Source organism: Aulonocara stuartgranti (assembly GCF_965226115.1).
Source record: "Aulonocara stuartgranti genome assembly, chromosome: 22".
Lineage (NCBI taxonomy): Eukaryota > Metazoa > Chordata > Actinopteri > Cichliformes > Cichlidae > Aulonocara > Aulonocara stuartgranti.
The window spans coordinates 38,476,881-38,499,375 of NC_138957.1; the positions used below are offsets into that span (position 1 = coordinate 38,476,881).

The 22,495-nt window shown below is 45.6% G+C and overlaps 1 long non-coding RNA gene across 1 annotated transcript; it reads left to right on the top strand.

Moving 5' to 3' along the window:
* Nucleotides 1–440: 440 nt before the first annotated feature.
* On the top strand, nt 441–22,450 carry LOC309699060. The gene is made up of 3 exons (XR_014274245.1): nt 441–753; nt 3,935–4,178; nt 22,009–22,450. It is a non-coding gene; the product is annotated as an uncharacterized lncRNA (long non-coding RNA).
* The last annotated feature ends 45 nt before the right edge of the window (nt 22,451–22,495 follow it).

Sequence of the window (22,495 nt, forward strand, 5' to 3'; positions counted from 1 at the left end):
ACAACAGGAAGTATCTGCAAAACCTGGGCTCAGGTGCTTATTTCCAAGAATACAAAGAACCAATCGCAGCGGCCGTCCGGTTGGTTATCACCTGTTCGATGACACTGCCCTCTGCATCGTTTGACAGGAATCACATCGTTACCTGAAGGGTCAAAGGTCGCAGGGCTGGTTGGCTTCAGCAGCCTCGGTGAGTGTCTGGTTTCAGATCATTGTTTGTGCTTTATCGCTTGGTCAGAGCATCCTGAGAGCGTGTGAATGAAGTGAATATCAATCAGCTGTAAATAAAAAATGTAATTTACATTTTTTTTAACTGAAAACAAACTCAATGTTATTGATCGCTGATCACATGTTTAAATAAAGTTTTTACAGGAGTGCGAAGCTAAAAAAGTAGACCTATCAATTAGGGGTGCAACGATATTGTATAGATATTGAACCGTTCAATACAGTGCTTTCGGTTCGGTACGCATATGTATCGAACAATACAACATTTGTCATTTATTTTATCAACTTTCCTTCTGACGATGCTGTCTGTGTTGAGCGCTCAGTGAATCTGCGTTCGACTACTCCGCCTAGGCTGCACTGTCGAGCGCAGATCCACTGAGCGCTCAACACAGACAGCATAGTCAGGAGGAAGAGCACAGGGCAAGCTAGCGAGACAGAAGTTAAGCTCTCAGCAACATGGACCTCCCCCACCCTCATTCAGATCTGGCGTTTGGAATTATTTTGGTTTTCATGTGACGCATGACCCTGAAGGTAAGCGCGTCATGGACTAAAGTAAAACAGTATGTTGGATGTGCCACGCAATGCTCAATTACATGGGTGTGAACTAGTGTGTTAGCGCAGTTAGCTCGTTAACGTGTTGGCCGTCTAGCCCCATGCACGGGGCGATGGCGGTAGCTCGTTAACGGAGATTTGCCGTGTTGTGGCGTTAAGGTTATTTCAACGAGATTAACCTGAAAGCACTAGTGGGAACACAACGAATATGACTGCACATTTACGCCGACATCATCCTAGTGCAAAGACAAAAACAACAAGCATGCTACTAACTTTAGCCGAGTCATTTAGACAGCTGTTAGCACATGATTCTCCTTATGCTGCTGAGAATATAGCCCAGAAGAAGCGGATAGTATAGCTTTTATTTTGGAAAGAGACATTTCTCTGTAATAAACTCTCTTTTCCAAAGATGAGTGATTCCTCCATCAGATACAGGGCTCGCAAAATCGCTAGCCCGACATCCCGGTGCTAGCGATTTTTTCAGTCGGGCTACCAAAATCTATCTCTGCCCTGCCCGTCGGGCTATTGTAGGAAAAATATATGTCAATGCTTTTGCATTCTTTCAGAAATGTAGCTGGGTAATTATGTCATTGGCATCGGTGAGCCACTGTCAATATGTGACATTGAAATCGCGTTTGAATTTGCGCTTGTTTTTTTGCTTTCACTTTGCAATCGTGCAAACTGTGTATAGAGAGCAACAGCACTGATCTGTGAGTGATGATAATTTGTGCACCAATTCCTCTGACATCGTCTTATTAATCGTTAGCTTACTATGCAAACATGACAAGTGAAATCTCCCGCAGCTTAAACATGTGAGAGGTTGATCGCGCAGAGAATCGCTGAGCTTATGTGAGTGCGTGTGTAAAAGCAGCAGGATATATATTTCAGTTCTGCTGAGCCAAATAAGACAGGTCAGGGTGAAGAAGTGACAGCCAAAGAAAAGCTTACCACAAAACGGAGAAGTTATGACAAATCAGACTATAAGGCAAAAAGAAAGTGCAGCTTTATGGTTTCATGGACAAAAGAATTTCTGTGGCTGCAATATGATGAGCTAAATAACCAGGGCTGCACATAAGTGGTCCGCAGGTGCGCATTCGCTGTCAAAATAAAAAACACGCAAAAAGGGTTAGGGTTAAATTTAAAAACTGTACTTTTGAGTTAAAATATATATTTATAATTTTAATAAATGACAAATTAAAAAGGCATGAAAATTTTTTTTGTATCGAAAAAATATCGAACCGTGACACCAAAGTATCGAACCGAACCGTGAATTTTGAGTATCGTTGCACCCCTACTATCAATGATTAATAACAGGAATTGTGTTTTTCCAGTGTTCACCGATCAGATTGAGCTTTTTCTTTTCTTTTTTTGTCCTGTGGAGGGTGCCAGTGTCCTGCTGCTGAGCCGTTCAACCACCAGCTTTCCTCCTCTTTATTAGTCAGCTGACAGCAAATCAGCAACTTTAAACACTAACACTTATTGATCCTTTTATTCAGTCAGGACGATAATCACAGGTAACAACAGTACTCTGGAGTGGGTGTGGCTTAATATACCTGCTGCCACTGAGTTGTCACTCAGTAAACTGTTTGCCACATCATGGTGGCCTGAAAAAGCCAGGAAGACAGGGTCGTGCCCTGAGCACACATAGATGTTTTATATGTTATTGATATTTTAACGATAAGTGATTCATCACATGACTGATTATTGATGACTTATTAAAAATGGATTGGGGCGATTCAGATGTATAAAGATGGGTGGGTGGGATTTCACATGCTGGCTTTTGAAGCCTTATGATGAGAATTTTATCCACCGCCATGCTTGCTCATTGGCTATCACGGCGCTTACAGACTGCTTAGACTTGACTGATCGATGGAATGATTGTGTGGCAGGGATTAGGATTAGGATTCAACTCTATTGTCATTACACATGTATAAATACAGGGTAACGAAATACAGTTTGCATCTAATCAGAAGTGCAAGAGTAGCAAGTGCAATAAGAGCAGAATACATACAGATAAGTTAAGTAGAGAGCAAATATAGAGATGTACTGATATAGACAGATAAGGGTAGTTTAAATGGTGGAATAGTTATGAACAGATGATGTACAGAAAGAGCAAATATACAGCTGAACTACAAACAAATGTACAGATATACAGATGATCTGTGCACCATACAGATGTTCTATATTGCTATACAGACGGGCAGATATACAGGTGTACTATGAACAAATATACAGATGTGCTACATATATACAGATGTAGCGGTGTGAGGTAAACAGATCTACAGAGTGTTATTTTCAGGTAAATTCTGAACATGTAACTTTTCTCAGCACAGCAGTAATACGCAGTACAGCTGTCTGTTAACTGTGCTACATTTGTATACCATCAGCTTCTTTGTTACTCCATCAGCTCAAATAAGGAAAAACGTTAGAAACAGCTGTTTACCGTCACTGCCGCCATCTTGGAATGTTAAGCCGGGGTTGGAGGGGAAAGCTGAGGTGGGGTTGTTAATCTGGAACGCACCATCAGTCTGACTCGCAGCAAGAGTGTCATTCAGGTGTGTGTGTGTGTGTGTGTGTGTGTGTGTGTGTGTGTGTGTGTGTGTGTGTGTGTGGTCTTCTCGTGTTTCTGCTTCTTTGAAATCTTTAAACTCTCTGAACTAAAAGCTTTTGGTTGTCATGATATTTTAAAGATGCGCACAAACACACACACAAACAGTAAACAGGCAGTATTTTTAGTTCTGTTGCTAAGAGGGGTGCCTCCTCCTCCGCGTGAGGAAGTCAGCCTGACAGTCGCTGTGTGGGACAGGTGATGACCTGGGGAGAAGGCGGAGTCTCAGGTTTGTTTCTGACCTGCTGCAGACTGTTGGAATCACCTTTACACAGACTGTAGACAAAGATGGAGGTCAAGTAGGAAGCTTCTTGATCGCCCCCAGGTTGCTTGCTGTGACTTTGGTTTTAAGCCACGCCCCCTCACTCTGCTTGTTTATATTTGTGTGATTGCTTCATTGATTGATGAATCTGAGCAACCCAGGAGTTAAGTTAGCCACTTCCACTCCATGCAGCTTCCACTGGGCTGGCAGGCCAGCAGCTAACCTGAATGCCAGTCTTTGTCCACATTGATTTACATCGAAGTAGTGACCAGAGCTCTTTCTCCTCACAGGAAGTGACCGTCAGCAACAGGAAGTGTTGGACCCGAAATAAACACAACATCCAGATGATCCAATGAGACTGAAGAAAACCCAGAAGTGGCATACGACCTGGTACTAAATACATTAGAGGGTTCCCCAGGCAACCAGAGCGTGGAGTGTCCACCAGCAACCAATCGTCAGCTGCAAAGCAGAGTATGACGAGTATGACCAGCAGCTTCAGAGGCCATGCCCTTGATAATGCACACTTCAATCCAGGTGAGTCATAGTTCAGGTCTGATCAGGCTGTAAACATGTTTGTTGAACATGAAGAAGAAACACCCAGTGCATCATGGGAATCCCCGGCAGCCTACGTCTATTGCAGCATAACTAAGGGAGGATCCAGGGTCACCTGGTCCAGCCCTAACTATACCATACCATACCACCTTTATTTATAAAGCACTTTAACATAAAACCAGAGTTCACAAAGTGCTGTACATGCTAATAGCATAAGTAAAGAAAATTAAAATGAGATAAGATAAAATAAATAACTAAAAAACTAAAATAAATTGAAACATGTTAAAACAAATTGAGTCAACCCCTCTAATCAATGCCAAAGGCTTCAGCGAATAAATATGTTTTAAGAAGACTTTTAAATTCAGAGAGAGAAGAGGCCTGCCTTACATGCAAGGGTAGATCATTCCACAACTTTGGAGCAACTACAGCAAAAGCACGATCACCTTTAGTTTTATACTTAGTTTTCGGTACCTTAAGGAGCTGCTGATTGGCGGGCCTAAGGGAACGGGCAGGTTTATATGGTTGTAGTAGCTCCGAGAGGTAGGGGGGGGCAGGCCATTAAGAGATTTAAAAGCAAATAAGAGAATTTTAAAAACAATCCTAAAATGTACAGGTAGCCAGTGGAGTGAAATTAAAATTGGGGTAATGTCCTCAAACTTTTTTGTTCCAGTTAAAAGACGTGCTGCAGCATTATGCACAACCTGCAGCCGCCTAATGGACGCATCACTAAGCCCAAAATAAAGTGCGTTACAATAATCCAGCCTAGAAGTAACAAAGGCATGGATTACTGTCTCAAAATGCTGTTTCGATAAGATAGGCTTTATTTTGGCTAATTCCCTCAAATGAAAAAAGCTAGATCTTACAACAGCTCTGACCTGGCTTTCAAGTTTAAGATTTGCCTCTATTTTAACTCCCAGATTAGTGATGACTGGTTTAACATACTGTGCCAGTGAACCAAGATCTATAATGTCTGTGAAGGTTCTCAGTCATCCAGGTCATCGTAGTCAAAGGAGCTTGCAAAGAAAAGCGTCTGGACTTCTTTAAGTTGCTTGAAGACGTTTCACCTCTCATCCGAGAAGCTTCTTCAGTTCTAAGGTCAAATGGTGGAGAGTCCCAGATATAAACCTAGTGGGAGTTTCCCCCCACAGAGGGACAAAAGGACCCCCTGATGATCCTCTAATCGCCTGAGCCAAGGTGTGAAACTGGGTGTGGGTCCCAATCAGCCAGAGTTTCGGGTGTGTTCATTGTGAAACCTGGCCCCACCTTATCATGCGAATTCCTGAGGTCAGATGGCCCAGGATGTGAGTGGGCGTTAAGGCGTCTGGGGAGGGAACTCAAAACTGGATTATAGATGGCAGAGAGTTGGTGTCATAAGCCCCGCCTCTGTTCAAAGATGGTCGCTCACAGTGGACATAGATGGCTTCTTTCACTCCTCTTTCAAACCATCTGTCCTCTCTGTCCAAAATGTGAACATTGGCATCCTCGAAAGAGTGACCTTTATCCTTAAGATGCAGATGGACTGCTGAGTCTTGTCCTGTGGAGGTGGCTCTTCTGTGTTGTGCCATGCGCTTGTGAAGTGGCTGTTTGGTCTCTCCGATGTAGAGGTCTGAGCATTCCTCGCTGCACTGTACAGCATACACCACATTGTTAAGTTTGTGTTTTGGCGTTTTGTCTTTCGGGTGAACCAGTTTGTCTCTGAGTGTGTTGCTGGGTCTGAAATACACTGGGATGTCATGCTTGGAGAAAACTCTCCTGAGTTTCTCTGATACACCGGCTACACAGGGGATGACAATGTTGTTGCATCTGTCCTTCTTATCCTCCCTCGCTGGTGTCTGGTCTTCTTTTCTGTGCCTCTTTGCTGACTTTAAGAACGCCCATTTAGGATAGCCGCACGTTTTGAGTGCTTCCTTTACATGTGTGTGTTCGTTCTTTTTTCCTTCAGGCTTAGAGGGAACATGTTCTGCCCGGTGGTGTAGGGTCCTGATTACTCCAAGTTTGTGTTCCAGAGGGTGATGGGAGTCAAAGAGGAGGTACTGGTCCGTGTGTGTGGGCTTCCGGTAAACTTCGAGGATAAAGGTCACTCTTTCGAGGATGCCAATGTTCACATTTTGGACAGAGAGGACAGATGGTTTGAAAGAGGAGTGAAAGAAGCCATCTATGTCCACTGTGAGCGACCATCTTTGAACAGAGGCGGGGCTTATGACACCAAGTCTCTGCCATCTATAATCCAGTTTTGAGATCCTTCCCAGACGCCTTAACGCCCACTCACATCCTGGGCCATCTGACCTCAGGAATTCGCATGATAAGGTGGGGCCAGGTTTCACAATGAACACACCCGAAACTCTGGCTGATTGGGACACACACCCAGTTTCACACCTTGGCTCAGGCGATTAGAGGATCATCAGGGGGTCCTTTTGTCCCTCTGTGGGGGGGAAACTCCCACAAGGTTTATATCTGGGACTCTCCACCATTTGACCTTAGAACTGAAGAAGCTTCTCGGATGAGAGGTGAAACGTCTTCAAGCAACCTAAAGAAGTCCAGACGCTTTTCTTTGCAAGCTCCTTTGACCAAGATCTATAATAGTGGCCTCAGAAGCGCCACCAAAAACCATCACTTCTGTTTTCTGTTCATTAAAATGTAAAACGTTCAAAGCCATCCAGGCCCTTATTTCATCAAGGCATCTGAGCAGCGGGTCTACTGAGAAGCCATTTATCTTTTTAAGTGGGAAATAAATCTGGGAGTCATTGGCGTAGCAGTGGAAAGAAATCCCATGTTTCCTGAAAATAGACCCAAGGGGTCGGAGATATAGAGAGAAAAGAAGCGGGCCTAAAACTGAACCCTGTGGGACCCCACATTGAAGAGAAGCAACAGAGGATAAAAACTCCCCCAGTTTCACAGAGAAAGTTCACTCTGCCAAATAGGATCTGAGCCACTGCAGTGCGGTACTCCGCATACCCACCAACTGCTCTAAACGGGAAATGAAAATATTGTGATCCACTGTATCAAAAGCAGCAGTTAAATCTAACAGCACAATAATAACACAGTCACCTGAGTCATTTGCCAAAAACACATCATTAAAAACTCTTAAAAGGGCAGATTTGGTACTATGTAAAGCTTTAAAACCAGATTGGAAAACTTCTAAAATACCGTGTTCTTCTAGGAAGGACATTAATTGCTTGTAAACTACCTTTTCAAGAATCTTTGAGATAAAAGGCAGTTTGGAAATAGGTCTGTAATTCGCAATAATATCATGATCAAGAGCAGGTTTCTTGAGTAGAGGCTGAATCACTGCATGTTTGAGATTGACTGGTACAACACCAGAGGACAGACTACTATTTACAATGGATTGTACAGTTGATGCTATAGAGATTGACAGACCACGTGACTTTCGCGCATTGCATGCCGGTAACTCGTGGCAAAACAATCCAAGTACCGCATCAAATGCAAGCATTTGCAGCACCGCAAAACGTTCATTCTTCGGTTCCAATAAATTCTTGCTTTTTCTTTGACCCCCAAAAAGGTATGTACAAAACGAAGGAGAACAATGCCGGTCTGTACAAAGACAGACTTAATGAAAAGTCAAAGAAAAGATACGAGGAAAAAAATCAAACCAGTGAAAGTGTTAGACCCTTACGAGCACACAGAGTGGACAAAAGACGTTAGCGTGCTGCCCAACGTCACCACGCTCATATTTATAATCATACGGTTCTTGGAGTGAGTGCATACACTCGTGAAGTTTAGTAACTTCAGGTCACTGCAACAAGCCCAGGTACAGTTTACCGACGGATGGGTGCAGGACCTTGAAATGCACCGTGTAGAACGAAAGACCATCGTACGTATCATAAGTTTACCAGTCTCACAAATCTTCTTCATAAATACACATTCGTTAACCGTTTATTAATAGGACCTTTGAGCTCAATGGTAATTAATTAGTAGTGGAAATAATTTCTGGTAGCATTACAGAAATGTAGCAGTGACAATAATACTGTATGCTGTAATCGTACTGGGCAACTGGTGATACAAAACAACTGTTTTATCCTGTGAATAAAAGTATATGTTTTTGTCAGTGTACCATAATAACAGAAGCGAAACGCAATATTGTGTCAGGACAATTCACTATTGTCGACCGTGGCGACCGTGGCTCAGGGGGTTGGGAATCGCATCTGTAACCGGAAGGTCGCCGGTTCGATCCCTGGGCTCTCTGTCCTGGTCGTTGTGTCCTTGGGCAAGACACTTTACCCTACTTGCCTACTGGTGTTAGCCAGAGGGGCCGATGGCGCGATATGGCAGCCTCGCTTCTGTCAGTCTGCCCCAGGGCAGCTGTGGCTACACCTGTAGCTGCCTCCACCAGTGTGTGAATGTGAGAGTGAATGAATAGTGGTATTGTAAAGCGCTTTGGGTGCCTTGAAAAGCGCTATATAAATCCAATCCATTATTATTATTATTATTATTTATGCACAATAAATAAAGGAGCATAGCGCCACAATTTCTGTTCAGCGCCAGACTTGCTTGTAACCTATATCACCAATTATGTTAAGAAAAATGACGCATTAACTACAACAGCAGACTGACCTTTGTGGAAATGCTTGGAGCAGACTAACCTGTGAGCTGGAGGGTTCTGGGACGTTATATTTTGTCTTTGAATGGCTGCAATCCAGTCGCGTCTTTGTTACTTCGGAAACATGGCTCGAACAATTTCTCTTCAACGACGTAATCCGATAAAAACGATCTCTTTACCCGTCGGCTTCCCGTGGCTGTCATGCGACCAGCTATTGCAGTTAATAACACAACAGCTTCTTGACATTTTTGTGTTTCTTTTTATCGCTGTATAGCTGATTTCAATTGAAAGCCTGCGTGCGCTAGTACCTCTTGCCACGAGTTCCCAGAATTCTTTGCGGTTTTACCCCTGAATGACGTCACATTTTCAATCTCTATAGTGAGAAAAACCTCTTTGAAAAATCGAGGAGGGAGAGCATCATAACAGGAACCTGAGAGCTTCATGTGAGCAACCAACTCCTGCAGGCAGAGCAAGGAAACTGGCTCGAACCTGTCAAAGACAGCAGAACTAGGGACAGGGGTAGAAGGGTCGAGAACGGACTGGGAAGTCTGCGCTTTGACAGATGGCACTTTATCAATAAAAAAGTGTAGGAAGTTTTCACAAATTTCCTGAGAAGACTCGACACCAGCAGTCTGTGGAGCGTGAAGGACCATGCCAATAGTCTTAAATAAGACATGAGGCTTACGACAATTTGCCTGAATAATAGCAGCAAAATGTTTCCTCTTAGCATCTTTTACAGTTTTCTGGTAAGAATTCCAGTAGTCTTGTAACATTTGGTATGACACCTGCAGTTGATCCTTCATCCATTTACGTTCAGCTCTCCTACACTTTCTTCTGGCAGCCCGGGTGTCTTCATTCAGCCAGGGTTCAGATTTGGCTTTTGCTTGCCTAAGCTTAAAGGGGGCCACTGAATCTAAAGCAGTTTGACAGACAGAGTAAAACCACGTACTCAGCTCTTCTGTATCATTGCATATGAAATCAGGAAGGCCGCCATTCTGATTAAAAACAATAGAGAACTGTCCAGCAGAGGAAGGGTTAAAAATACGACAGCTCCTAGCAGCAACAGGAGGAAGATTAACTTTGGTACAAGGAAGGAAAACCTCAAACAGGACGGGCCTATGGTCTGAACATACAACATCGCAAACCTCTAAGTTAGAGACAGGTAAATTATGAGTTAAAACAAGATCCAACGTGTGCCCATATTTTTGTGTAGGCAACTATATGCTTTAGCAAAAAGGAAAGTTTGAAGCCTAATCTTGAAAGTAGAGATAGTGTCTGTCTCCTGAATCCAAACTGGAAGCTGGTTCCACAGAAGAGGGGCCTGAAAACTGAAGGCTCTGCCTCCCATTCTACTTTAAATACTCTAGGAACAACAAGTAGGCCTGCAGAGCGAGAGCGAAGTGCTCTAATAGGGTGATATGGTACTAGAATAGAATAGTATAGAATAGAAAACTTTATTTGTCAATTTCTTCAAATGTACTTGCCATACAAAGGAATTGAAATTACGTTTCACACTGTCCCATGCGTAGACATTGTTACGAACTTGTATGTCCGTGTGTTTGTTTGTGCAGGTGCTGTGTTTTTGTCTATGTTAATTTAGCTGTGCCAGGTCCCTGTTCCGATTGGTGCGTGGACTTACTGCCCCGGCGTGATTGGATCCAGCTGGAGGACCCGCCCATTAAAAGGAGGCTGGAGTGCTACAGCGGGAGAGGTCCTCGCATTTCTCCTCATCACCCAGCAGTAGTCCTGTGGTAGCCGCTGGCTGCAGTATACGCTTGAAAGTTGTGGAAGTGGAGTGGGTAGGGGTGAGCTGCCATTTCTTTTGATCACCCGTTTTCTCCTGTTTTGAGTTAGTTAAGGAGGTCAGACTCTGTCTTTATTTTTGACTTTGTTTTGGTAAGGTCAGGGGTGCGGGATTTGTGTAGGTTTGTTTTGTTTATTGTTTTGGCCTTGGCTCACCCTGAAGTGTTGACACTCCCGTTTTGGTTCTCTTTATTCACATTGTAAATAAATCACCTCATATCTAACGGATTGGTTTCGTGTGACTGCTTGGGTCTTGGGGAGGGAAGCGAGTGCCTCGCTCATGTTATGGCCTGGCCCTAGACGGGTCGTAACATGAATTGGGGGCTCGTCCTCTGCCTTTTTCTGTGGGTTTTTGCGTGTGTTTGGTCTGTTGGCGGTTTTCTTGGGTGTGGGGGTGGTAGGTGTGTGGAATTATGGAGTTTTCTTTGGATGATTTTGTTACTTCGCCTTCGTGGGATAGAATTGTGAGGTGCAGGAAAGCGGATTTGCTTATCATTGCTAGTTGTTATGATGTTCAAGTGTCCTATGGTGCCCGCAAAGCGGTGGTTAGGGACGCTTTGTGTGCAGAGTTGGTGGAGCGAGGCGTTCTTCCTGCCCCGCAGGCAGCTGTAGAGCAGCCTGATGGCGGGGGTGTGAAGGTGGCTCCGGAGGCTGAGCCGGGGTCGGATGCCAAAGGGCCTGTTAACGTGCTACCAGCCGAGGCGGACTCTGATGCGGCTGAGGCGGGCTCTGACACAGCCGAGGCGGACTCTGATGCTGCTGGGGCGAAGCCTGAAGCAGCTGAGTCTGGTACGGCCGGGGAACCCCTGGCGGGGCGGTCTACGGAAGATCTCCGTTTGACCCTCCGTATTAGGGAGGTGGAAGCCCGTGCTAAAGAGCTTGAGGTACAAGCAATGCACCTCCGTGTCAGAGCTTTGGAGCTGGAGCGAAAGCCCTCCACATCTGCCTCTAGTCATCCTAGTACGTCCACCGCGGTCCCGACAGGTTTTGACATCACCAAACACGTTAAACTGGTTCCCCCGTTTCGTGAGGCCGAAGTGGATTCCTATTTTAACGCTTTTGAGCGTATAGCGGCCGCGTTAAGTTGGCCGAAGGAATTTTGGCCGCTGCTGTTACAATGCAAATTGGTTGGCAAAGCCCAGGAGGTGTGTACCAGTTTATCGATTGAAGATAGCCTGGATTATGACGTCATGAAGAAGACTGTGTTGCAGGCATATGAGCTCGTCCCAGAAGCCTACCGTCAAAAATTTAGGAAGTGTGAAAAAACCGCCAATCAGACATTTGTGGAGTTTGCCCGTGAGAAAAGTCGCCTGTTTGAACGATGGTTGCAGGCCAGTAAAGCACAGGATTTCGAGGGGCTGAAAGAGCTTCTTTTGTTAGAGGAATTCAAAAAATGTTTGCCGGACCAAGTAGTTATTTATCTGAATGAGCAAAAGGTGACCTCACTTGCTAAAGCGGCAGTGATGGCTGATGAGTTTACTCTCACCCACAAAACTATATTTTCAGCCGCTGTCTCACAGAATACTAGGGTGGGACAGGAAAGGAAGATAAAGTCACCACAGATAGGACTGAAAGATAGACGGGAGGATGGTGTTAATCGCGACTGTTTTTATTGTCGCGGACCCGGACATCTAATCGCTGTCTGTCCTGCGCTCCGGAGGAAAGAGCAGCGCAAAGGCTCTAGAAATCCAGCGGGCGTAGGTCTCATCAAAGTTGTCCCTTTGCCTAAATCGCATTCCACTCTCACCCGTGATTTGCACCATGTGGATGCAGAAATAGAGCCACGTTTTAAACCGTTCATCACGAAAGGCTTTGTTTCTGTGACGGGAGAAGAGGGGGACAAAGTGCCTGTTACTATTCTTCGGGACACAGGTGCGCATCAGTCGTTTATGTTGGATAGTGTACTACCATTGTCAGGTAAAACTGCTTGTGATTCGGATGTGTTGGTTTGGGGAATTAAGATGAGCGTTCTTCAGGCGCCGTTACACAAAGTCCATTTACATTCGCCCGTGAAAACGGGGCATGTCAAAGTTGCGGTGAGTTCCCAGTTGCCGATTAAAGGGGTTTCATTTATTTTAGGAAATGACTTGGCTGGGGGAACAGTTTTCCCACCGCCTGAAGTGGTGGAAACGCCTATTTCTTCTGTCACCGAGGTTGCCGCCCCTTTGTTAAATGTGTTTCCTGTTTGTGCAATCACTCGTGCGCAGTCACGCAAATTTGATGACGTTATGGATGTTGCTGACACGTTTATGGCGATGCCAGACGAGAGAATATCTCCCAGCCGTGAGAGTGACAGAACAAAAAGCGATGTGATGAAACTGATGCCAGAGCTGGATGAGAAATTGAATAGGGATGCATTGATAACCGCTCAGCAGAATGACTCATCACTGGCTCCCTGTTTTCTATCTGCAGCTAAGAGTGCAGGAAGTGAATCTCCCACTTCTTATTTTGTGCAAGATGGAGTTCTTATGAGGAGGTGGTCCTCTGACCGGTGTGGTTTGCCTGGTGCTACGCAGGTGGTGGTGCCGAAGCCACATCGAGGGCAGGTGCTTAGCTTAGCGCATGATGCCAGCATGGCTGGACATCTTGGGGTGAACAAAACATATCATCGGGTGTTGCGCAACTTCTTTTGGCCAGGGTTGAAAGCTGATGTGGTGGCATATTGCCGTACCTGTACCACATGTCAGATGGCGGGGAAACCTAACAGACCCATTCCACCTGCTCCGTTACATCCTATTCCAGTAATAGGTGAGCCGTTTGAAAAAGTAATATTGGATTGTGTGGGTCCCCTGCCAAAAACCAAATCCGGACACCAATACATACTTACAATAATGTGTTCAGCAACAAGGTACCCAGAGGCAATTCCACTACGCACGCTGAAAGCAAAACCGGTGCTAAAAGCACTACTTAAATTTTTCTCTACTTTCGGACTTCCAAAGGTTGTTCAAACAGACCAAGGAACGAATTTCACCTCAAAAATGTTTGCACAGGTTGTGGAGGAGTTGCACATAAAACATGTAAAATCCAGTCCATACCACCCGGAAAGTCAAGGTGCTCTGGAAAGATTCCATCAAACCCTCAAAGCTATGCTGCGCAAGTTCTGCGCGGGGTCGGATAGAGAATGGGATGAGGGTCTGCCGTTATTGTTGTTTGCAGTCAGAGAAGTCACTCAGGAATCCTTGGGATTCAGTCCGATGGATCTGGTGTTTGGACACGTGGTCCGCGGTCCCCTCTGCCTTCTGAAGGAGAGGTGGTTGTCAGAAACTTCTGAAACTCAGCATAATGTTCTGGATTATGTTAGCGGACTTCGGGAAAAGCTTCACCTTGCATGTCAGTTAGCTCGAGAGAATCTGTCACATACGCAAGCTAAAATGAAAACTCGCTATGATAAAAAAGCTGTTTGCAGAAGTTTTCAGCCGGGAGAGAAAGTGTTGGTGTTGTTGCCTGTGGTAGGGTCCAGCTTATCAGCTCAGTTCGCTGGCCCATATGTGGTGGAACAAAAACTCAGTGACAACAACTATGTGATCCAGACCCCAGACCGCCGGAGAAAGTCTAGGGTTTGTCATATTAATCTGTTAAAATCGTTTCACTCGAGGAGTCCTTCGGGTGCGCCGTCTCCAGTGTGCGCCGCTAGTACTGTTTCTCCCTATGAACCCTCTGATGACGGGCTACTCCAGAAAAGTGAAGCGCTGGGTAGCGGCCGGTTGAAAAATTCGGAGATCTTAAATGATTTAGACACATATTTAGTCCACCTGTCTGAACCCGCTCGAGCTGACATCACTGATCTGATAGAAAACAACTTATCACTTTTTTCTGATCACCCTCGTCAAACTGCGGTCCTGTGCCACGATATTGATGTGGAAGGACATAAACCGATTAAGCAACATGCTTACCGAGTGAACCCAGTGAAAAGGGCGATTATGCAGAAGGAAGTTGACTATCTCTTAGAACACGGTTTAGCCTTTCCGAGCGCCAGCGCATGGAGTTCGCCGTGTGTGCTAGTACCAAAATCCGACAACACTCCTCGGTTTTGTAATGATTACAGGAAAGTTAACGCTGTTACCAAACCTGATTCATTTCCTCTTCCTAGAATGGAGGATTGTATTGATAGAGTGGGATCGGCATCGTTTGTAACCAAACTTGATTTGTTAAAAGGTTACTGGCAAGTACCTTTAACTCCCCGAGCCTCTGAAATATCTGCTTTTGTTACACCGGACCATTTTCTCCAGTATACGGTTATGCCGTTTGGGTTGCGTAATGCACCCGCTACTTTCCAGCGCCTTATGGCCAAAGTACTGGCGGGCGTGAATAACTGCGATGCCTACCTGGACGATGTTGTCATTTATTCATCCACCTGGTCTGACCACTTACAAACACTCTCTCTTGTTTTCAGCCGTTTTCAGGAGGCCTCGCTTACGTTGAACCTAGCCAAATGTGAATTTGGCAGAGCCACCATCACATATCTGGGAAAACAGGTGGGTCAGGGACAGATACTGCCGGTGACCGCGAAAATACAGGCGATCGTTGAGTTTCCAGTCCCACAAACGAGAAGGGCGCTGCGCCGATTTCTAGGAATGTGTGGTTATTATAGAGGGTTTTGTAAGAACTTTGCCACTGTCGTCGTTCCTCTCACCGATTTGATCAGTCCGAAGAAGCCTTTTGTGTGGACGCCTGTTTGTCAGACTGCTTTCGAGTCTGCGAAAGCATTACTGTGCAGTTCCCCTGTTCTTACGGCCCCGAATTTCATGTCCCCTTTCAAGCTCGAGGTTGACGCTAGTGCGGTTGGTGCAGGAGCTGTCCTTATGCAGGAAGACCATTGCGGCGTGGATCGCCCAATTTGTTACTTTTCAAAAAAATTCAACAAACATCAGATGAACTACAGTACCATTGAAAAGGAAGCCCTTGCCTTGTTGTTAGCCCTACAGCATTTCGAGGTGTATATCGGATCCAGCTCTATCCCTGTTCAAGTGTTCACTGACCATAACCCATTGGTTTTTCTCTCCCAGATGCAAAACTCAAATCAGAGACTTATGCGTTGGTCCCTTCTTTTGCAAGACTTCAACCTGCAGATCAAGCATAAGAAAGGGACGGAAAATGTCATCGCGGACGCCCTGTCGAGAGCAATTTTGTAGTCTAGGATTAAACACTAGAAGGATTGTTTAATTCTTATGGAAGGGGGTGTTACGAACTTGTATGTCCGTGTGTTTGTTTGTGCAGGTGCTGTGTTTTTGTCTATGTTAATTTAGCTGTGCCAGGTCCCTGTTCCGATTGGTGCGTGGACTTACTGCCCCGGCGTGATTGGATCCAGCTGGAGGACCCGCCCATTAAAAGGAGGCTGGAGTGCTACAGCGGGAGAGGTCCTCGCATTTCTCCTCATCACCCAGCAGTAGTCCTGTGGTAGCCGCTGGCTGCAGTATACGCTTGAAAGTTGTGGAAGTGGAGTGGGTAGGGGTGAGCTGCCATTTCTTTTGATCACCCGTTTTCTCCTGTTTTGAGTTAGTTAAGGAGGTCAGACTCTGTCTTTATTTTTGACTTTGTTTTGGTAAGGTCAGGGGTGCGGGATTTGTGTAGGTTTGTTTTGTTTATTGTTTTGGCCTTGGCTCACCCTGAAGTGTTGACACTCCCGTTTTGGTTCTCTTTATTCACATTGTAAATAAATCACCTCATATCTAACGGATTGGTTTCGTGTGACTGCTTGGGTCTTGGGGAGGGAAGCGAGTGCCTCGCTCATGTTATGGCCTGGCCCTAGACGGGTCGTAACAACATTGACAACAATAAAGTGCAGATGCACAACAAAAACAGCCCTAACAATGAGGTAATATTAAATAGGTAACAGGGTAGACAAAAAATAAATAAAATAAAGTGTTCCAACAGTGTTCCCTGGAAAATAGTATACTAGTCTACTTGAGGTAGTCCCAGGTTGTGGTTGGTAGGGGTATTTTGTTTTAATGCAGCATAAGACTATAGCAGCAGTAATAGTAATATAATAATATAAATAGTGCTAAAAGAAATACTAAAAATATATAGCAGCAGGTGTGTGCAATTGCAATGCAGAGGTAGTTGTTTCCAGTCAGAAATGTTTTCCAGTTCTTGATTCAGAAAGTGTTTCCTTGTTGGAGAGTGTGCGTGGATGGGGGGTGGGAGGGGTAGAGTCCAGTCTGTCTTCCTATACTTCTGCCAATCTGGTGATTCTGCTGGCTGGGAGCCGGGAGGGAAGAGAGTTCAGCAGTCTCACAGCCTGGTGGATGAAGCTGTTGGTGAGCCTGGTAGTGCGGGAGTGGAGACTTCTGTATCTCTTTCCAGAGGGCAGGAGGCTGAACAGACAGTGCGTGGGGTGGGTTGCATCGTTGACAATTGTGATGGCTTTGCGGGTGAGGCGAGTGGTGTAAATGTCTTGCAGGGAGGGGAGTGGTACACCAACTATCCTCTCAGCTGTTCTCACAATGCGTTGTAGAGCTTTCCTGTTATAGTCAGTGCAGCTACCGCCCCACACAGTGATGCAGCTGGAGAGGATACTTTCAATAGTTCCTCTGTAGAATGTGGTCAGGATGGGTGGTGGAGCACTTGCCCGCTTGAGTTTGCGCAGGAAGTAGAGGCGCTGTTGTGCTTTTTTTGGCCAGTGATGCTGTGTTGGTGGTCCAAGAGAGGTCCTCACTGATGTGCACCCCCAGGAACTTGGTGCTGCTCACCCTCTCCACCGCAGCACCGTCGATGGTCAATGGGGGGTGACAGGTGTGGCCTCTCTGGAAGTTGACAATAATCTCCTTGGTCTTACTAACATTTAGCAGGAGGTTGTTGTCTCTGCACCACGTGGTCAGGAGCTCAACCTCTTTCCTGTAGTGGATCTCATCGCCCTCAGTGATGAGCCCCACTAGCGTTGTGTCGTCCGCAAACTTCACAAGGTGGTTGGAGCTGTAGGTTGGTGTGCAGTCATGTGTCAACAGGGTGAAGAGCAGAGGACCAGAGGTGGGACCAAGTCATTGTTTTGCAAGTCTCAAGTAAGTCTCAAGTCTTTATCCTCAAGTCTCAAGTCAAGTCTCAAGTAATGTCAGGCAAGTCAGAGTCGAGTCTCAAGTCACTGGTGTAAAAGTCCGAGTCAAGTCACAAGTCTGAAACTTTGAATTTCAAGTCCTTTCGAGTCTTTAAAAAAAAAACGAAAAAATAATGTTGCAGTTATGCTAAATGTAAATATTAGACCATGTAATTTTAAAATCTGTTTTTCTCAACACATGACAAAATAGTGAACGTAGAAAATATACACAAATTGTGAAATTGCACCTCTTTAAAATGCAGCTCAATTAAACCTAGCTCCAAGAATAATTTTCACCGACAGTTCTGAGATAAGCTGCATGTTATTCTTGGATGCGGTTGTAGGACCGGCTTTAAAATCGCATGACAAAAATATCACACACATTAAAAAAAACTGTATCACCAACGTAGCCTGGACAACATTTGCTAGTTAGATGAAGTCAACTATCTCATCCTAGCATATTTATATGCATATTTATAATCATACGGTTCTTGGAGTGAGTGCATACACTCATGAAGTTTAGTAACTTCAGGTCACTGCAACAAGCCCAGGTACAGTTTACCGACGGATGGGTACAGGACCTTGAACTGCACCGTGTAGAAAGTAAAGACCATCGTACGTATCATAAGTTTACCAGTCTCACAAATCGTCGTCATAAATACACATTCCTTAACCGTTTATTAATAGGACCTTTGAGCTCAACGGTAATTAATTAGTAGTGGAAATAATTTCTGGTAGCATTACAGAAATGTAGCAGTGACAATAATATTGTATGCTGTAATCGTACTGGGCAATTAGTGATACAAAAAACCTGTTTTATCCTGTGAATAAAAGTATATGTTTTTGTCAATGTACCATAATAACAGAAGCGAAACGCAATATTGTGTCAGGACAATTCACTATTTATGCACAATAAATAAAGGAGCATAGCGCCACAATTTCTGTTCAGCGCCAGACTTGCTTGTAACCTATATCACCAATTATGTTATGAAAATGACGCATTAACTACAACAGCAGACTGACCTTTGTGTAAATGCTTGGAGCAGACTAACCTGTGAGCTGGAGTGTTCTGGGACGTTATATTTGGTCTTTGAATGGCTGCAATCCAGGCCACCCGTCGCGTCTTTGTTACTTCGGAAACATGGCTGAACAATTTCTCTTCAACGACGTAATCCGATAACAACCGATCTCTTTACCCGTCGGCTTCCCGTGGCTGTCATGCGACCGGCTATTGCAGTTAATAACACAACAGCTTCTTGACATTTTTGTGTTTCTTTTTATCGCTGTATAGCTGATTTTAATTGAAAGCCTGCGTGCGCTAGTACCGCTTGCCACGAGTTCCCAGAATCCTTTGCGGTTCTACCCGTGAATGACGTCACATTTTCAATCTCTATATAATATGCATGTTAAATTTTATATTTGGGGTAAAATATCAAGTCTTTTCAAGTAAACCGGTTCAAGTCCAATTCAAGTCCCAAGTCATTGGTGTAAAAGTCCAAGTCAAGTCACAAGTCTTAGAACATTTTTTCAAGTCAAGTCTAAAGTCATAAAATTAATGACTCGAGTCTGACTCGAGTCCAAGTCATGTGACTCGAGTCCACACCTCTGCAGAGGACTGAGCACACAGCCTTGTGGAGCCCCCGTGCTCAGGGTGATGCTGTTTGAGACCTTGTTGCCCACTCGCACCGCTTGAGGCCTCTGGCTGAGGAAATCCAGCAGCCAGTTGCAGAGGGAGGTGCTGAGGCCCAGTCTGTCCAGTTTACAAATGAGTTGTTGTGGTATTATGGTGTTGAATCCTGAGCTAAAGTCTATGAACAGCATTCTCACATATGAGTCTTTCTTGTCCAGATGAGTTAGGGCTGGGTGGAGGGCAGAGCAGATTGCATCCTCTGTGGATCGTTTCGCTCTGTATGGGAACTGGTATGGGTCCAGGGTGGGAGGTAGGATGGATTTGATGTGTGACATGACTAGTCGTTCAAAGCACTTCATAATAATGGGTGTCAGTGCCACGGGGCGGTAGTCATTGAAACAGGCTGGGGATGGTTTCTTTGGCACAGGTATGATGGTGGCAGTCTTGAAGCATGATGGGACAGTGGCTTGCCTCAGGGAGGTGTTAAAGATGTCTGTGAAGACATTCTTCAGCTCCTCTGTGCAGTCTTTCAGCACACTACCAGGGATGTTATCTGGACCCGCTGCTTTCCGGGCGTTGATGGTGATGAGTGTCCTCTTCACGCTGGCAGCAGACAGGCACAGAGGCTGGTCGTGTGGAGGTGGTGGTGTTTTCTGTGGGCGTGTGTTGTTCTGTGCTTCAAATCATGCAAAGAAGCTGTTCAGGTTGTTGAGCAGAGTGGTGTCGCTCTCACAGCTATGCGCTACAGGCTTGTAGTCTGTAATAGCCTGGATGCCTTGCCATAGGCTTCTTGCGTCCTTGCTATCATTGAAGTGGGAGGTTATCTTGTGTGTGTAGTCCTGTTTCGCTTTCCTGATGCCACGTGACAGGTTGGCTCTCGCTGTTCTCAGGCCTATTTCATCCCCAGCTCTGAAGGCCTTGTCTCTGGCATTAGCATAACAGTGAGGTGATCAGAGGTGCCGATATGGGGGAGGGGGGTGGCTTTGTATGCTCCATTTTCCTGTGTGTAGACCAAGTCCAATATGTTGTCCCCCCTTGTTGGAAAATGTACATGCTGATGAAACTTTGGGAGAGCAGTTTTAAGATCAGCATGATTAAAGTCTCCTGCGAGGATGATGAAACCGTCTGGGTGTGCTGTTTGTTGCTCACTGATGGCCTGATACAGTTCGTTCAGCGCCGCATTTCTATCGCTGTTGTTACTAGATGGAGGTATATAGGTAGCGACCAACAAGATCGAACTTACCTCCCTGGGCAAATAGAAAGGGCGACACTTCACGATCATGAACTCCGCCAGTGATGAGCAGTGTTTGCGTACTACAGTGGCATCACGACACCACTCGTCACGGATGTAAACACAGACCCCACCACCTCGGGTCTTGCCTCCGTCTACGAGAGCCCTGTCGGCTCTGTAGCATGCTAGCTGCTCCAGTTGTATGGCCGAGTCCGGAATGTTGTCATTAAGCTATGTCTCAGTGAAAACTAGCACACAACAGTCACTTACTTTGCGATTCGCTGATCTCAGAAGTCGTATGTTGTCCATTTTATTGTCCAGAGATCGTACGTTGGCCAAGAGGATCGATGGTATGGCTGGGCGAGTTGGCTTAGCCTCAAGCCTGACTCGGACACCTCCGCACTTGCCCCGCTTCCTTGTCCTAGCGCACCGCTTTCGACACCTCCTTGCCCAGGAAGGGGTAGCAGGCGAGTCCGGTGAGTTGCTAGGCCAGCTAGCAGGCTGTCGCAGAAGTCCTATCTCCCTTAGCATCTCAACGTTAGTGTTCAAAACTTGGCAAATCTTGCTTCTCCGAATGTGTAAGAGAGCCTGACGACTGTACACATATTCCGACGTGGACTGCCGAGAAACACTTGCAGAAAGACACTTACTTGACGAACAAAACACCGCATTTTCAGGAGAGCGTGAGGTCGCTGCGTCTACATGCACCGCCATAGTAGGAAAAAGGTCATTAAGATAAGATGGGCTGCTTTGTTTGTTCCCACCTGAGAAGGTGAAACAGGAAACGCTTTGTTGCTGTTTGTCGGTGTGACCGTGTGTGCGTGCTTAAACTGGGTTATTCACTCAGACTGCAGCGGCCGCGACTTCTGATTCATGTTCAGTAAATTATTAGTGCTCTCTCTCTCGTTGAGTTATAATGCTCGCTCGCCCACCGAATACAGCCGCGACGAGGTGGGGGCGGGGTTATTCCATGTTTTATTAACACGCACACACATAAGAGGCCAGTGTGCTCGTTCGGCGTTACAGCCTGTTCTCACTGGAGGGATTAGTGAGGATATGGGGGAGGGGAAACGTGCTCGCCGGGACTCAGAGCCCGCGGCGTCTGTTCAAAGCCTCGACCTCCTTTACTCCTCCTCTCCTCTCCTCTCGTACTACCCCACCTCACTTTGTTTCTTCACCTCCTCCTGATACTCATTCCCTGTTTGTTCAGCTTCGTGCCTGTACCTGATGAAATTTGGTGTCACCTGACCTCCTCTGTCTCCATAGGACGCCGAACAGCAGATCTGCTGTCGTTTATTAAACGGTTGTTGTTACTGGTGTTACCGTCACAAACAGCTGCGTTTCTGTCATTGTTTGAAGTTGTTGTGCGATTGGTGGTTGCGCATCCACCTGAAATATTAACAAACCTAGGAAGCTGGACTGGAGCCACAACACTGATGCTCTTTACAGGAAGGGTCAGAGCAGACTCCACCTGCTGAGGCGGCTGAGGTCATTTGGAGTCCAGGGAGCGCTTTTAAAGACCTTCTATGACTCTGTGGTGACATCTGTCATTTTTTACAGTGAGGTATGTTGGAGCAGCAGTTTATCGGCAGCTGAGAGGAAGAGGTTGGGTAAACTCATCAGGAAGGCCAGCTCTGTTCTGGGATGCACCCTGGACCCAGTGCAGGTGGTGGGAGACAGAAGGACTGTGGAAAAATAACATCTCTGATGGACAGAGCCTCCCACCCCATGCATGTAAGTGTTGCTGCAGAGCTGCTTCTGTGACCGACTACTGCATCCTCGATGCATGAAGGAGCGTTTCTGCAGGTCCTTCCTACCTGCAACTGTCAGACTGCACAATCAGAACTGCTCCCAACAAACACAGATGTTTACATCAGCGCTGTAACTGCACTCATCAACCAAACAACTACTACTGTTATAGCTGCATATTACCTATCTCAGTTTATATAAAAAAACCCTATACTTTAATAACTGTACTTTAATAAACTGTCTGTTTTTGTAATTATTGTCCATAAATATTTTTTTCTGTAAAAATTGTTTGTTTCTC